The sequence below is a fragment of the Papaver somniferum genome, chromosome 9, assembly GCF_003573695.1.
Source record: "Papaver somniferum cultivar HN1 chromosome 9, ASM357369v1, whole genome shotgun sequence".
NCBI lineage: Eukaryota > Viridiplantae > Streptophyta > Magnoliopsida > Ranunculales > Papaveraceae > Papaver > Papaver somniferum.
The window spans coordinates 176,415,094-176,427,361 of NC_039366.1; the positions used below are offsets into that span (position 1 = coordinate 176,415,094).

Sequence of the window (12,268 nt, forward strand, 5' to 3'; positions counted from 1 at the left end):
TTGCACTAATACTGAGGAACAATGCAAGAGATTTCGAGACAGCTAGAGCAGGACATGTTGCAGCAACAAATCTAGAATAAGCACAAGCTCTAGGGTTGCTCCAAGCAAAGTAAAAGCTTATACTTGCTCAAAGGTGACCATAAAAGCTTACACTAAAAGGGAAGGAGACACCTGTTACATGGCAAAGTAAGACTTATACGTGCTCAAATTATTTGGGTTTCTCTTTTGTTAATCCATCGGGCAATGACGTTGATGATGCTTTGGCCATTCCATCTCTTTGTATTAAGGCCAAAATCCAAGCAGATAATCTAGATGGTTGTACTTGTTTTGTATTGGATAATTTCAGTTTAATCTTTTCAAATGGAAATCTAATTCACAAACAAATTTATCTGACTACTGATTGAGGTTAAGATTCTAAACACGTCAATATATAACAACCGAAGATCTAAGCCTACCTGGTAAACCTTGTGTTAAATGTTACGGTAGCCATATATACTTGTGTACTGTACAGATCTAGTTAATGATATAAGCCAGAATCGCCGCCTACAGTTGCCCCGGTCAAGCGGAATACTTGGGGTTGCTGTTTTCTTTTGTTTTTTAGACTCCCAACGGGCATTCGCAGCTGTGGATAAGTTGTTTAGGCCAAGCACAGGGAAGAATGACCAAGTTGAGAAGTTCAAGATACTTGCTTTTAAGCTCTATATGAAAAGTCACTAGTAACATGAACTCGATTGGACCAGTGAAAAACAAAATGGCATGACCTTTTCATTGCTGTTTGTTTGCTTTTTTTTTTTGGTTTTTGGTTTTCTTTTGCAGATTCTACCCGTACGTCTCTATTCTTATTATCAACTCTATAAATACATTTACAGCTCTTCTCAAAAATAAAATGAAAAAAAAAATCACCTAGGTATACGAGTGACAATGTAATGCCCTTTCTCCAGGTCGTATACTGTCTTCATTTGAGGTTTCCGCCATTTTGATACATAAAAGGCTGCAAGAATTGCAAATAAGAGAATAGCAAATAATGAGAAGTAGGTGACTGAATCATTCCCAACGACACCATCCAGCTTTTCTAGCTCTGATTCCTTTAAAGGCTCTACTACGGTTTGGAGAATGAAAGCTCCTAATGTCCAATCAAGGGGGATGCCTCCAGCTTGATTTGCAAATCCTATCCTGCAAAAATTCAATTTTAGCTATTATTATTCATAATCTACCAGTGCAGCGCAAAAGCAGTACTTTTGTTGTTACATAATTCAAATTAGCATTTCCCAGCATCGTAGTTTAACAAACAGAAGTGTGCGTACCGCTTGTCATTCATAGGGATTCCAAGACCATCGTGCAGTAGTGCAACAATGTAGGCAGAAGAGAAACAGTATCTCAACAAATCCAATTCATCGATTCCTTGGTGCTCATCTTTCAGTTTCTCCCAATCATCGTCACAATAGTGTCGCCCAGCAGATTCTAATTCTGTTAGAGTAGTCTTAGAGCATCCACAGTGGGCGAGTATAACCAAAAATTTGGGATGAGATCGTAACACAGTGGGACGGAGTAAAGATCAAATCCCAACCAAAGATCAAATTCCAGACCAAATATGGTCGCGACCAAATCCCAAATTCTAATATAGTCGGGCGTAAATTTAAAGTACGCTTGTTGCTGGGCGTAAATTTAAAGTACGCTTGTTAACGGGCGGAGATTTAAATTACGCCCGATGAAAATTCAAATTAAATAAAAAAGAAAAAGAATGAGGCGGACTTTTAAAGTCCGCCTAATGAAAGTTACGAAAAAATGGGGCGGACTTTTAAAGTCCGCCTGATGAAAGTTACAAAAAATATAAATGGGGCGGACTTTTAAGGTCCGCCTGATGAAAGTGTAAAATGGGGCGCAGCCATAACAGTCCGCCTGACGAAATTTTAATCATGTACCGTTGCGTCACAACACGGACTAAACCCAAAATTTGGTCTTTTTTTTGATCTTTGATCTTTGGTTTTGATCGCACCACTGCAGTTGCTCTTAGGGACCAGACCAAAGAACTGTAGAAGGTCGGAAAAAAGCAACAATCATAAGTTGACAACCACATTTTAGGGGTTTGACATACATAAACTCAAAAATCAGGCAAGCATGTGACCAATGACCATGCACTCAGAATATGCAAAGCAGTGATAAATATGCCCCCTCTTCGTCTTCTCTACAAGACCCTCTTATCTGACGATGTCTATCAAGAATTCAAGATTGATTGTTTCTAAATGTACTTTCCTACTTAAAGTTACCAGCCAAGAGAATGTTAAAAAAGAGATTGAGATGAAAGCCTTGTCCTTCATGACATCTTCATCCAATCTAAGCTTTTAGAAACTTTAACAGGGAAACAATAAAACAGCAACTGTGTCCTTGTACAGACCTCTGAAATATAAAAGAAGTTCTCTGGAGGAACAGGCTTGCCTCGCAATTCAGGCAAGAAAGTTGACACTGTTTCACAAGGAGGATGCAAGCATTCATCTGCAAAATAAATAAATAAATAAAATCAGGACTGGAACAATATTTTTCACGAGTTGGGGTCCTCAATAGGTTACAGAAACATAACTCAGAGACAAGGAAAACATTAATCGAATAAGGAAACACAATAGGTTACATGTATATGATTATAACTATCTGCCAATTATGATTTTACATACCCTAACATATAAGATCTAGACTTTGAACCATTACAAGTTCATCTAGGATTATCAGTCTTTACTTCTTTAAGATTCTAATCTGCAAGGGTCGTCAGCTTTTAGTATGATGCTCACCTTTCTTTGACAAATTCTTTACTGTAAGCTTTTGCGAAAGAAAGACCATAGGATTTCTTCGATCGCTCTTTAAAGTTCTGGGATGCATGCTAAAAACAAACTGAGATTGAGAGCTACTTGGAGCGAGCATGGACGGGCCACAATTTCATTTTCTTTATTTTGATATCCTTGCTTTGGACCTGGAGGTACAGCAGTCCCACACACACACCGGGTAATTAAGGGAAAAACTCCCTGGAGCTTTCCAACAGGACCGACCTAAAGCCTCGTTCACTCATTTTTCTAAACCTTATGTATGTGGAATGTTCTTAACATTGTACCAACTCCCGTTATTAATAAGGCAGGTTTACTCTCATCAAATGACGTAATGCGGATCATGTCTTGGGTCGCTTGGCATGAATAGGGATAGTGTTCTCGTTCTCTCTTACCAATTAAAAAAAGGGACAGACGAGTTGTTAGTGGTTTTAGGGAACCATAGACATGCCTATGTGTGAAATCTTTACTAATCACAACAAGTTATTCCCAAGAAAGAAGTTCGGCTATGCTACTGTTCCAAGTTCGGGTATGAGTTCATCTAATAACCATTTAAAAGAAAAATAACAGTAGAATGAAAAGACGCCGACCTGGAAACAAACTAGAACAACTTAGAAAGGAACTGATAGCTGTCTCAAACTAGCAAGGGACGAGATTTTACCATTTCTTTTATGTAACAAGGCTGAGGCTTTAGATCTGCATGCAGAAAAGTTGCCTACAGAGTCGGGTGCCAGAAGTTCCTTATGACTTGCATCTACTGCAACAGAAGGACTCAATGTTCGACCATATCCCTTAGGAATGCAGGGGCTTGCAATTTCCTTGAGCGAACCTGAAGCTGCAAATTTGCAAAGAGATTGCGCAAGTTCAATGGGCAGAAACAAGATTACACTGAACAGAACCAATGAGATAGCATAATATAACTTTTGAAAGAAAACAAAAAACAAGGCGCTGAGGCTGCCTCAAGGCAGCCTCGAGGTTTAAGAAAATCTTACTACGGTATCAATAATGAATAACATCCACATCATACATGGAAATCAAGGTATGCAACTTACATGAAGTCAATACATTGGAATTATGCACCGATTTCCAAGCTGCATCCTGCACAAAAACAAAGTTCGTGAATATATATACATATAGGACCTTAGACCATTAATAGTTCCATTCGGAAGACTTCAATGCATAAACACTAAACAGTAAGGAGTTTGATGACATAGTAATACTCTAAGTTCTAACTCTGATAATGATCCTAGAGAAAACTTCAATCTCTTTCAACTTTCAAACGGAAACTGCGTTGGGAAAACTTAAGTCAAGTGAAAGGAATAAATAAACTGCTAACCATGTATTAGTGAATCACCTGACCAAGACGAACTGTGGATTGTGCAGAAAGATTGTACGTAACTCCAGCTAGTGTTATCATTCGTGAAAATTCCATTGGAGCAGGTTCTCTCAAAGCAAATGTTACCTGTATACTAAGTTGCAAGGCTAAATAAGTATCATACTATTATGATTTAGCAAAATATTCATACATGGGGAATGCGAAATACACATATTTTCTGGCTCTTGGTGAGTATGTTGAAAATTAAATTTTTGGAAAGAGTGCAAGTGCTTTTTGAATGAAACATGACTCGTCACTAATAGAGTACACTCAGTTGCAGGGAAAATTATGAAACAAGATTAAGAAAAATTATAGATGAGGGAATGTCATTCAAGTCAGAATGTATATTGGCATGTATAGTTCTTGACCTCTTGGCATGTAAGGTAAAATTTAAATTTTGGATCAAGTATAACAGAACTTATGCTTTTTCGAATTTAACATGACTTATCACCAATCTCTTCACTTTCCTAACAAGAAGATCTCCTTAACAACTTGATAGAATGCTTCACTAAATTGCTTAACCATGAAAAATCCCTAAAGGAAAATCTTTTTCTGCAGCTGGTAGCTACAACTACCGCTTGTCAAAAAAGGATAGAGTTCAGCGAAATAGATGGGAAAGGAGGATGAACAAGACCTGTACAGAGGACCCAGCGAGTTCAACTATCCCTGTTGTTTCTTGTCGATCACCTCCTAAAGTTCCAAGAGCATAATTAGCAGCCACCCAAGCATAAACACCTTCATCCTGACCTGAACAATATACCCAGTTAAGAATACCAATGCCAGCCATCAACAAACAATAATACTCCATGAGTATTTGAAAGAAAAAAACATGCAAAAGATACTCAGAGCTGAGCTTGCTGTTAAAAGATCCTTCTTAACAGTTAGTTAGACTATTCCAGAAGTACACTGAGATTTTTCTCTAAGACTGCTTCAGCATCACATTGAGATTTTACTCTCAGACTATTTGGGCACATAAAGTCACACCAACACTTATTTATAACAGCAACTTAAAAAAGAGCATTCCTTTTAGTACAAAGCTACTAAAAGACTTTAAATTTACTTCAAGTGTTAGCATATGGTTGAATAACACACGCACCTGTTAACAGTGATGCCCACTCATTTTCGAAAAGAAAACCTGAAGATCTCAAAACCCGTCTACACGATCCAAGAATGCTCTTACTTGCATCCAAACCAACTCCCCGAAGTCCTTCAGAAGCCATCAACCAAACTCTTGTGTTCTTCCATTGAGTTTTTGGAACCCTTTTCTTAGCAAATTTCAATAATCTCAAAATAGAACTCCCAGCATTATCAGGATCATCAGCAAATTCCACCAATGCTGGTCTAATTTTCAATGATTTGGACCCTTTCCCATCGAAACCAATAAATGGAATTCTACCTTCATTTAAGAACTCAAAAACATGAATTCTTGAACCAGTATTGCCAGCATCAATAATAATACCAAATCCTTTAGGTTTTTGATTCATCAAACTTTGATGGTTGATGGATTCCTTTAGCAATTGTAAATAAATAGAATAAAAATGGGATTATTAAGAGTATAGCACCTACAGTCCACCATTTTTCACGAGATTGTGATGAAGAGATCTGCGAGAGTTTTGGGAATGGAGGAGATAACGAATGCATTCGTGGATGTAGTTGTGTTCTATGTGGTGGTATGTACGACTTAGAAGCTTTAGATTGAAGGTTTGTGTAATCCATAGGTAATACAAGTTAACAAAGAACATGTGGAGTTTATTTATAACTGGATCCAAATTCTCTCTTTTTCACATTCCAAATACGATTCAATCTTCTTCTATTCTTCTAACTCAGAAAATTTTCTCTTTTCTTTTCAAGGTAACTAACAAGTAGTGACTGAGGCTTTCAAAGAGTTTCGGGATTCCTCTTGTAAATCGAATGATGTTCTTCGGGTGGTTTTTTTTCTTCTGAAGGTATGTGTTGAAGAAAATGTGAAAGACTGGACTGTATCTTTGTGATGATTCGTACGCGGTTAGATGTATTCGTCCTTGAGATTGTGCGACCTCTGGTTGGCTTTTAGGACCTAGATCGAGTAATGATGCTAACACACCTTTGTTTTGGATGACCACGCCATACACCACTTTTGTTTGACTTTATCGGGGTTGGCCCTTTGGTGCAAGGCTGCTAACGGGGGTACCGATTTGTTTGGGGGTGTACCAACCCCGAGGCAAATGTTGTTTTGTCTTATTTATATTTTGGTACACCACCAACCAAACCAGTCCCCCAATTAGCAACCTTGTTTTTGTGAGAAGTATCCGAATTTAGCTCGGGTTTGAGAAGATTTTTGTTACAGGGAAAGGTAATTTGTTTAGGGAGAAAGTTTTTTAAGGGGAAAGCTAATATAATGGAGATGTGTAAGGGGGAAATAATCACTGAAATTAGGGATGTATATGGGCGGGTTTGGGCGAGTATTAGTTAAAACCAACCTCGCACCCACATATAGCGGATTTTTATTTTCATAACCAACTCCGCATCCATAAACAGCGGGCGGGTTTTGTTACCCGTCCCCGCTACGGGTTGGGCGTGTTTGGGTTTAAACCCGCTTTATATTCAATAATCATTCACACACATGTTTTAAAGTTTAAATAAACTACTTACTTAAGTTCTTGATAACTTAAAAAAACAAACCAAAAACATAACTACATAAGTCTTCATTTTTAAACTTAAACTACTAGACTTCTAATAAAAACAAGTTTAAACAGTACGACTACTTTAAGTTCAGATTAAAACTTAAACAATAAAAGTTTCCAGACCAACATTAAGTGACTCATGTCTCTTCTATCATCTTCAAGTCTCTCCTCCTAGCATCCTCAAGGATCAAGGGCTTCCGATACCGTCTTTTTAAATAACTCTGCAAGCAAATTGAAAATTATGTTACATTCCTTTAACATCTTTACTGACAAATACAGAAAATAGAAAACAAAGAAGAAGAACATGTTGAAGATTACCTTCCTCAATGCTAGAGGAATCATCTGGTACATACTCCATTAGTTTTATCAATGGTGTATATTTAGCGGGTTTTTCGGACGGGTTTTCCCGGGTATTATCTAAAATCAACCTCGCACCCATAGACAACGGGTTTTTATTTTCATAACCAACCCCGCATCCATAACGGGCGGGTTCGGATTAAAAACCACGGGTTTAGCGGGTACGAGCGGGTTTGGGTATGATGGGCGGGTCTTGTGCAGCCCTAACTGAAATTGACTTCTACAAATTAATTTGTGGGGTAATTTGCGTTACCTCCCCTGTAAAGATTGGTAATTTGCATTACCTCCCGTACAAAATTTAAATTCGCAAAATCTCCTCTCGTCAATAATTCCGTTTATTCCAAGTTAGCTGACTCGGCACTAACTTATACGTGGATTTTATTTTTTTGGAGTAATTTGCGTTACCTCCCCTGTAAAGATTGGTAATTTGCATTACCTCCCTGTAAAGATTAATAATTTACATTACCTTCCCTACAAAAAACCACGTGTAAGTTTGTGCTGAGTCAGCTAACTTGGAATAGACGGAATTATTGAGGAGAGAAGGTTTTGCTAATTTTATTTTTGTAGGGGAGGTAATGCAAATTATCAATCTTTACAAGGGAGGTAACACAAATTACCCCTTAATTTGTACTACCAAATTACCGTCTGACCAAACTCATATCCAAATGAGTTTCACGGCAAAATTTTCAGCTAGAGCTCATCTTTTGTAGCTTCACTGTGTCCTAAGTTGTTCATTACTTGACAGTAATTAAGGACCGTCTTATGAAACAAGAGTGACAGACAGAAAGTAACTACTCCTTTCTTGTTATATTTAAACTTCATAGGAGTTGAGGATTGATAACTAGTTTAAAAAAAAAAGAAGAAAAAAAAAGGGAAATCGATGTAGTATATACCTCTTCGGTTAAATCCAAACTAGAACACAAGGGCGCTCTTCGGTGCTGTAACCATCAGCCTAGGTAATATTCAATAAAAAACTTGATTAAAGCAACGCATATCACATTCAATTTCAAATGCAAACATAAATTATATTTGAGCTTGAAATATATATCCTTCACGTACGGACACAACAAATTTTGTATATATTAAAAGTGAAATCCTTGGATTGTAAAAATCCCTATTTTTATTAGGGGGAAAGATAATTTTCTACTCCTTCCCCTTATCGACCAAAAGTCAAAAGGAATATACCATGGTGAAACCATTTCAGCTTTTCCCCTAAACGAATTAGCTTTCCCTATAACAAAAATCTTTGAGATTGAGTCGTAAGAACGATTAATTTGATAGGGAGTGACTAGATACAACCCACGCTTTAATTGAATACGACCATCACTTAATTGTCAAAATATTTATGTACCAAATTTGTATGGGTGATCATGACCTACCATCTCCATCCATGTTCTTCATCCTTGTGTCCTTATGGTTTTCGACCATTAATACTCCACAGTTGTCACTTACATGTATATTAAATATCGTTACTCATGTCTCTTTCAGTGTTATTATCGTACGTCTATCTTACCTGTTTTAATGCAGAATGACCTCACCTATTTTATTAACACCATTAATCCTTGATTAAACAAATTAAGATGGATTTTCTCTTTTGATCTGGATAATCGCGGATTCAAATTCTTAATTACTTCAACTGGATGTTTAGTCTCTTATGAGTTAGTGGTTTAATGAGTGGTGAATCAGTCTAGCTAACTGGGTGGCATCAGTTTTCAGATTAGGATGTTCCTGATGACAAGGGCGAAAGCACGGGTTGACTAAACCTGGTTGTAGCCCCTCATTTTTCTTACAAAACTTCACCCAAGTCAGTCATTACCCTTTGTCCGGAAAAAAAATTATGCTTAGTCCATCAAGAGCATCGGTTTAGTCCACCATATTCATATTTGTTGTTTCATGTTAGCAGAGTAAGTAGAAGAAGAATAGAGAAGAAAAGGGAGGGAGATTGTGCAGTACTGGAGTTACTTAATAATTGTTTGTTGAAATGCTTCAAATTAGTTGTGTTATCTATCTCCTTGTTCACCTGGTAGGTATACTCTTCAATATGTAGGAGGTTATATGTCGATCAAAAAAAATGTAGGAGGTTAGGAGCTATTACATGGTGATTTATTTAAGTTTGAATCGTTGATTCATTTTCAGTGTTGAACTGAAAAAGCGGGTTCTAACAACCACACACAATATTTCGTTCGGCAATCTGAATAGACAAACTCCAATATACTTTCAAGAGAATCAACTAGACAGTCAGACTCAATCTAGAGAAAAGTATATCAAAGGGTTTATATCTCAATTCCTCAATTCAATCTGCAATCAACAAATAGGAATTTGTGAGCCCGATTGAATAAGAGAAATAACTTGGACGATATCACAAACCAATATCCAAGTGTCAATCAATTCAATCAACAACCCAAAGGTCGGATTCAAGAACTGATTGATCTTAACGCACAACCTGTGATATTTTTATTATATAAGAAAATATAATGCGGAAAAGAAATAACACAGACAACATAATTTTGTTAACAAGGAAAATTGCAACTGCAAAAAAAACCCGGGACCTAGTCCAGCTTTGAACACAACACTTTATTAAGCCGCTACAGACACTAGCCTACTACCAATGAATTTCGGACTGGAATGTAGTTTAATCCTAATAAATCTCACACTGATCAAGGTACAGTTGCGCTCCTTACGCCTCAAGAATGACGCCGGATTTTGCGCACCTGATTCCCTTAGCTGATCTCACCCACAACTAAGAGTTGCTACGACCCAAAGTCGAAGACTTGATAAACAAATCTGTATCACACAGAAAAGTCTATTGAATAGATAAATCTGTTTCCCACAGAAATACCTACGAGTTTTTGTTCCGTCTTTTGATAAATCAAGGTGAACAGAAACCAATTGATAAACCGGACTTATATTCCTGAAGAACAGCCTAGTATTATCAATCACCTCACAATAATCTTAATCAATTAATGAAACAAGATATTTTGGAATCACAAACGATGAGACGAAGGTGTTTGTGACTACTTTTCAATCTTGCCTATCGGAGATAAAATCTCGAGCAAATCTTAAAGAAGATAATACTCAATCACAATAGAAAACAACAAGATCAGAACATGCAACTACAGAGAAAATAGTTGGGTCTTGAAAAAACGGGGGTCTTACAACACCACCCAATATTTCGCTTAGCAATCTTTATGGACTAACTCCGAAATACTTTGCTAGATAATCAACTAGACAGTCAGACTCAATCTAGATTAAAGTATCTCAAAGAGTCAATATCTCTCACTTGTTTTGATTTACTCAAGCTAAAACAATAGCGAGTCTTTAATCAAACACAAGGAATAACTTGGACGGTACCAAAGACCAATATTCAAGGATCAATCAATATCAATCAACAACCAAAGGTTAGATTTCCAATTGATGATCTTAACGCACAATCTGTATTATTTCAATTATATAAAATATAATGCGGAAAAGAAATAACACAGACACCAGAAGTTTTGTTAACGAGGAAACCGCAAATGCAGAAAAACCCCGGGACCTAGTCCAGATTGAATACACACTGTATTAAGCCGCTACAGACACTAGCCTACTACAAGCTAACTTCGGACTGGACTATAGTTGAACCCCAATCAGTATCCCACTAATTCAAGGTACAGTTTTACTCCTACGCCTCTGATCCCAGCAGGATACTGCGCACTTGATTTCCTTAGCTGATCTCACCCACAACTAAGAGTTGCTGCAACCCAATATCGCAGACTTGATAATAAACAAATCTGTCTCACAGAGAAAAGTCTATCAAAGGATAAATCTGTCTCCCAAAGAAAAACCCTAGGTTTTTGTTCCGTCTTAAGATATAAAATCAAGGTGAACATGAACCAATTGATAATCCGGTCTTATATTCCAGAAGAACAGCCTAGATTAATCAATCACCTCTCAACAATCCTTCTTGACTATACAAGTGGTTTGTCGGGGAATCACAAACAGTGAGACGAAGATGTTTGTGACTTCTTTATCTTGACTATCGGAGAACTCTCACGATCTCAATCCAATCAATAGATTGTACTCGTACGATAGAAGATGCAAGATCAGATCACACAACTACGATAAAAGTAGTATCGGTATGGCTTCACAATCCCAATGAAGTCTTTAAGTCGTTAACCTGGTTTTAGAGAAGAAAACCAAAGGTTAAAGGAGAATCGACTCTAGCGAGCGCACTGGTATCACACAGACGTGTGGGGATTAGTTTTGCACAATGCTAGATGTCTCCTTTATATAGCCTTCAAATCAGGGTTTTGCCTTAGTTACAAAGCAATCCATATTCACCGTTAGATGAAAACCTGATTTAGATTCAAGCTAATATTTCTCAACCGTTAGATCGAAAACTTAGCTTGTCACACACACTTGGGTAGACGTTTACTGGGTTTGTGAAAACCGTGCCCAAACGTGTACGTGTATGTTGGTTCAACATAGTAACCCAAAAGGTTAACCATATGAGCAATTCATATTAACCTAGTTCTTCTTCACCATAACTAGTTCAATTGACTCAAATGAACTAGTTAGAGAGTTGTTCAATTGCTATGAGATCTTATGTAACTACACAAGACACAATTGAAACAAAGATGATTCAATTCGATTGAATTGGCTCATGAATTTTATAGCCATGGTTTGCATAAAGCATTCCTTAGTAATTTAAGTTTCATGTTCAGAGCACATCTTTAGATCATAACCACTTAAGCTCACAAACAAGTTCGCGGACTTAAGGCAACCGGCAGAGTTTTCCAAACTCAACAGAAAATCTCGGCAAAGAGACTTCCGCCAGTTCGCGGACTAGTTTCGCGGACTAAACATGCAAACGAGTTTTTGGAAAATCCCAGTAGAAATTCTCGGCAAGAGAACTTCCGTCAGTTCACGGACTGAGTTTGCAAACTGAGTTCGCGGACTTGGCAAAGCCAATTCCTCTTCTCTCAATCAACAAAGTTCGAAAACTTCGGATTAAGGAATACATGGTTATGTAATCTAAACTCTCATTCCAATCATTGAGACATTCTCAGAGGACATTATAT

The 12,268-nt window shown here is 37.4% G+C and overlaps 1 pseudogene; it reads right to left on the minus strand.

Moving 5' to 3' along the window:
• Window positions 1-764: 764 nt before the first annotated feature.
• On the minus strand, window positions 765-6,443 carry LOC113308781 (annotated as a pseudogene).
• Between the last annotated feature and the right edge of the window lie 5,825 nt (window positions 6,444-12,268).